Source organism: Sphaeramia orbicularis, chromosome 22, assembly GCF_902148855.1.
Source record: "Sphaeramia orbicularis chromosome 22, fSphaOr1.1, whole genome shotgun sequence".
Lineage (NCBI taxonomy): Eukaryota > Metazoa > Chordata > Actinopteri > Kurtiformes > Apogonidae > Sphaeramia > Sphaeramia orbicularis.
In genome coordinates this window covers 12,537,460-12,543,930 of record NC_043978.1, presented here as the reverse complement: position 1 = coordinate 12,543,930, position 6,471 = coordinate 12,537,460, and positions in this window count along the sequence as shown.

The following is a 6,471-nucleotide window of genomic DNA, read 5'->3' as shown; positions in this document are numbered from 1 at the left end:
AATTCTTATGAACTTTTTTTCATGAAGTTGCAAAAATGTCCACTCAGCTGGACACCATGCGTTTCATTTTTGAAGCAAAGAAACATGTATTTACTGATAAAATACATGTACTGTATTAGCTGCTGCCTATCCAGAGCCCACCGGATCCTCTCTGACCCCACTCACCCCCAGCATAGACTGTTCTCCCGCCTGGCGTCTGGCAGAAGGTTCCGCAGCATCCGCTGCAGAACAGCCAGATTCAGAAACAGTTACTTCCCCCTGGCCATCAGACTACTAAATACCAAATAACACCCGCCCCCCCCCCGCCCACACATCCACCTACCTCACAGACAATATCAGAATATCCTTTCTGATGGACAACTTTACCTCAGTGCACCTTTTCTATATGGACATTATTTCTGTGCAATATAAAAATATGCGCCATAACTACCTCCTGTTTGTGCAATAGCCCCCCCAGCTGCTACAATGTTTCTGTTCTGTTTACACAAATTATACTGGTTATTCCGTTTTGCACTATTTTATTTTATTCTGCTGTTTACATTCTGTTTATCTATTTATTCCTTATTGCACTCATTTATTGCACTCATCTATTGCACTCATTTATTTTTAGCTTGTTTTTAAAGTTATATAGACCATATTTTAATTCTGTGGATTCCGGAAGCCAAGCAACGGCATTTCGTTGCCAAAATCTCACTGCTGTGTTTTTTTTGTGCAATGACAATAAAGGAAGTCTAAGTCTAAGTCTAAAATGTGTGAAAACTATAACTATTACACTCAGGGGAGGTCTACGCAGTGTTACCAATTCATGTCAGAAAACATATGTAATGTGTTAAAACTTTAATAAAGATACGTGCAAAAAACAAAACAACAAAATCCATGAATATACAAGAGAAGAGCCGTAGAATAGCTGTCCACTGTAGTGACCAGCATGCATGAAAGGGTTAATCAATAAAATGATTATCAGTAATACTGTGACGCTGAATAACCCAAAGTTCACCCCCGAGTGCCAAGGTGAATTCTTCAGAATAAATACTTCATTTTGACTCTCAAACCAGGCAACCGTCATAAGTATTCCAGACTCATACAACACTCAAGCAAAACAAGTCAATAGAGCAGTGGCCCACTTTATCAGCCCCAAACTGAAAGTCCTCAGTCTTCTACAGGAAGGACAAATCCAAAGGGACGACCTGAGACACAAAGTACTCCGTCTTCTTCTGTGTTCACTAGAAAAACCTGCACAATACTTGACAGTACAGCAGAGTCTGAATAAGAACACAAAAATGAGTCTAGATCTATGTGTTTGTTTATTTCTGTTGAATATAACATTAAAACCAAACAATGAAAAGACTTATATAACAAGAAAGGAAAAAATTCGAAAAGCAATGGGATAGAGTTTAATTTATAATCACCCCCACCCACCCCATCCTTCTACCAACCCTAAATTCATGTCAGACCCCATAAGTAACTCAAAAATCCTACACTTATCAGGCTAAATTCTGACTGAGCACAAAAAACCAAAATGCTGTACATATCAAAAATAGACTACATCCACTTCACAACAGCATTTCACACCAAAATAAACTCTGTCCCTTTCTCAGCAGCAATAATACCCATATCAAAACAAAAACAAATTCTGTCCATTTTATAACAATAGTATATCAAAAACAAAAATAAACTGTTCATTTCATACATTAATAAACATATCAAAAACAAAAATAAACTCTGTCCATTTCATAACAATAATACACATATCAAAAACAAAAATAAACTCTGTCCATTTCATAACAATAATACACATATTAAAAACAAAAATAACCTGTCAATTTCATACAATACACATATCAAAAACAAGAATAAACTCTTCCCATTTTATACAATAATACACATATCAAAACAAAAATAAACTCTGTCCATTTTATACAATAATACACATATGAAAAAAAAAAACTGTTGATTTCATAACAATAATACACATATCAAAAACTAAAATAAACTCTGCCCATTTCATAACAATGACACACATATCAAAAACAAAAATTAACTCTGTCCATTTTATAACAATAGTACACATATCAAAAACAAAAATAAACTGTTCATTTCATAACAATAATACACATATCATAAACAAAAATAAACTGTCAATTTCATAACAATAACACACATATTAAAAACAAAAATAAACTCTGTCCATTTCATACAATAATACTCATATCAAAAACAAAAATAAACTCTGTCCATTTTATACAATAATACACATATCATAAACAAAAATAAACTGTCAATTTCATAACAATAATACACATATTAAAAACAAAAAATAAACTCTGTCCATTTCATACAATAATACTTATATCAAAAAAGAATAAACTCTATCCCTTTCTTAGCAGTAATAATACATATGTCCAAAACAAGAATAAACTCTGTCCATTTCATGCAAAAATACACATATCAAAAACAAAAATAAACTCTGTCCATTTTATAACAATAATACATATATCACCAAAAAAATAAACTCTGTCCATTTCCTACAATAATATTCATATCAAAACAAAAATAAACTCTATCCCTTTCTTAGCAGTAATAATACATATGTCCAAAACAAGAATAAACTCTGTCCATTTCATGCAATAATACACATATCAAAAACAAAAATAAACTCTGTCCATTTCTTAGCAGTAATATACATATCAAAATTAAACTCTATCCATTTCATTACAATAATACACACATCAAACACAAAAATAAACTCTGTCCATTTCATAGCAATGATACACACATATTTAAAAAAACAAAAAGGGAGATGCACGGGCTGTGATGTGTCCAAATTTTACTGAAGACATGGTCAAAACTAATAGTGAAGTTCGTTTTAAAGCTTTAAAAACATTAATATTGTCCATTGAAAGTTGAAGTTATTAAAAACTGGAAAACTGGCTTTGGTACCAAATATTCTTCACAACCATGAGACTTGTTTTTCTCCAGACGAGCACCTTGAAATGGTACCTCCTCTCCGTTCAGCCGTAGACAATATCAGTAGAATGACTCCAGCCCAGTGCTTGTATAACCTTTAATTATCGTGTGGAAGCTCGGTTTGGATGTTTGAAGCGTTGGTGTGAAATTGGAAAATTAGACTGTTAATGGTCTGAAAGTCTGTCCCCTGTGGACTGAACCTCTTTTGATTTCAGATTCAATATGACCATTGAAGAACTATAAAATTATCACTGAAATGTGGAGGAGAATAGAGCTCTTCTGTCTGTTGGAGCCTGTAAATATAAGCTTTATTGTCATTGATTGATCTTCTCACTCAGTCTCTGGATGATGCAGTTACAGCCTCATCTTTTACAAAGAAAAAGAGCAGAAATATTGTGAGTTCAGACTAAAAACTGTACAAAAGATGTTTATGTATTAGCCTGGTCCGTCCATGACAGAAATCTGGGTTAAATACATTAGCATTTATCAGATTTCAGTCGACTATCTGTGAAACCTGCGATTATTACCACCTGCTCCATATAGTGTAGGTTCACAGTATGTTACCAAGACAACCCTGATCCAAGGCCTGGAATCCACCAGACCTTTGAAGGTGTGCAGATCCTTTAAGTCCTGTTAGTACATGTTACAACCCAGCTCTGCTAGGGGTTAGAGCGAGTGGAGGCAGTGACGAAAGAAACCGGGCGGTAGCAGATGTAAGGTGCAATTGCTTTTATTTTGTAGCACTCAGTTGAATAAGCAAAAACTAAACACTGAACAGAAAGAGGGCCGAGCAGGTACTGCCAAATTAAATCAAAACTACAGGGGTTGGACAAAATAATGGAAACACCTTCACCTCAAGATGATAATGCCCCAATCCATACAGCTAGAATTGTTAAAGAATGTGTTATGGAAATGTTCAACTGATAACCCACACACAAAGAGGAGGAGAGAAAATTAGAGTTAAAATAAATAAATGCATTTATTGAGAAGTCAATCACAGAGAAACTCTGTAAGTGAAGTCTGATTAAACAAGAGAAAACTAAAGATTATATAGAACCAAATCCAACCCCCTCAAACTATGATGTCATTCCTTACGTACATCGTACCACTCCCTACTACTGCTTCTCTGCTCCGTGAAGAGGTCATGATGACCTCTTCACTCTAACCTTGCTTGGATCCTATCTGGAGTGCAGGCGCCATCCTCTATCTACACATTCAGACATTTAGGTGTTTGGGTTTTAACTCAAGGCAAGAACTCCGTTCCTGGGTTGGGGGTGTTACAGAGTGGTAAACATCACAGATAATGAATAATGACTCAGCATTAAAAGAAGATGTACTAACAGTATAAAATATAAAGAATATAAAATATAAAAAGTAAATTTTTCCACCACAAATGGCATGAGGAACATTCTAATGAAGTTGAGCATCTCGTATGGCCGGCACAGTCCCCAGACCTCAACATTACTGAGCATTTATGGTCAGTTTTAGAGATTCAAGTAAGACGTCGATTTCCACCGCCATCGTCTCTAAAAGAGTTGGAGGGTATTCTAACTGAAGAATGGCTTAAAATTCCTTTGGAAACAATTCACAAGTTGTATGAATCAATACCTCGGAGAATTGAGGCTGTAATTGCCGCAAAAGGCGGACCTACACCATATTAAATTATATTTTGTTGATTTTTTAAGGTGTTTCCATTATTTTGTCCAACCCCTGTAGAAAAGCACTCAGAGAGCGCAGCAGATCACCCCACCCCACCCCAACCCCCCCGATCACCACCAAAATTTTATCATTTGTTCCTTGTGCCAGTATCAACATTTCCTGAAAATTTCATCCAAATCCATCCATAACTTTTTGAGTTATGTACCAGTACTTATATAGTCTTCTTGGGTGTTCCTGAACTGTTTGGGTCAGTACTTATATTTTGTTGGTTGATTACCTCCGCCAAGGAGGTTATGTTTTTGCCAGGGTTTGTTTGATTGTCTGTTTGTCTGTCAGTTAGTGTGCAACATAACTCAAAAAGTTATGGACAGATTTTGATGAAATTTTCAGGGTTTGTTGGAAATGGGATAAGGAAGAAATCATTAACTTTTGGGGGTGATCCGGAAGAAATCCTGGATTCTGGATCACTTTGAAATTTTCATTAACATTGTGGTAAATGGGGCCAAAATTTTCGTTTCCCAATATCTCGCTTAATTATTGACCAAAACTCATGAAATTTCACTCAGGAATTGACAATGGGGTCCTCTATCACATTCCAAAGGCTGATCCGGATCTGATCCAGAAGGCGGATTTTATCTCAATTTATATAAAAAAATGGGGGTGCCCTTACTTTTTGGCCTACTGTGCCTTTAATATTAAAGGTAGAAATTTCTGACAAGCGCCATCGTGTAGCTCAGTCAGTTCCTCATCGGGAGTATGCCACCGGATTTCATGTAGCTTTAATACTTAAGGAGCTAGATCCATAAGAAAACCGCCATTACGAGAAATGTGATTTTCATGAATAACTACTGAACTAATAAGGATATAATTATGAATCCAGTTGCTAATGGTATGTTTTCATGGTCAAGGAATCTTAAAATATAGGTAAAATAAATATGGGACAAATATTTATGGTGGAAATCACAATATGGGGGAATTGTGCAAATCTCATGCAATTTGACTCAGGGATTTACAATGGGGTGTTCTATCAAATGGCAAAGACTGATCCAGATCTGATCCAGATTGCGGATTTTATTTTGCTTGAATTAAGCAACAAAATCTTGAATTAACCAAAATAATCTTCCAATGGAACAAGTGAAAATTATCTTGGTAAGATTTTTACCTCCGCCAAGGAGGTTATGTTTTTGCCAGGGTTTGTTTGTTGGTTAGTTGGCAATGTAACTGAAAAAGTTATGGACGGATTTTGATGACATTTTCAGGAAATGTCCGAAATGGGACGAATAACAAATGATTAGATTTTGGGACAGATCTGGATCATTGTCTGGAACCAGGAATTTTTAAAAGGATTCTTTATCATTGGGAGATAGGGATATTTTCAACATATGTATGTGTAACTCCACAATGAATGGTCAGAGTGCTTGGTAAAAAAAAAATACAAAATAAGTTCCCAACAGGTTCTACAAGATATTAAAGATGGATTCATCATGTGTAGCAAAAGTGATATAGTAGTTTATCTGTTAGCAAGATAACTCAAAACATTATGGATGGAGTTGGAAATTCAGGAAATGTTGATACTGGCACAAGGAACAAATGATTAAATTTTGGTGGTGATTTGGGGGGGGGCTGATCTGCCTTGGCGGAGGTCTGCGCTCTCTGAGTGCTTTTCTAGTTTTTGTTTTGATTTTACTGTCTACGTGTACGAAATAAAGATTTCAATCAGTCAAGTTGCTAACAGACAAACAGACAGACAAACCCAGATGAAAACATAACCTCCGCTGTTCCTTGGCAGAGGTAACAACAGAGACAGACATACTCCCTCGTGCATATTTTCCACTTAAACAAGTT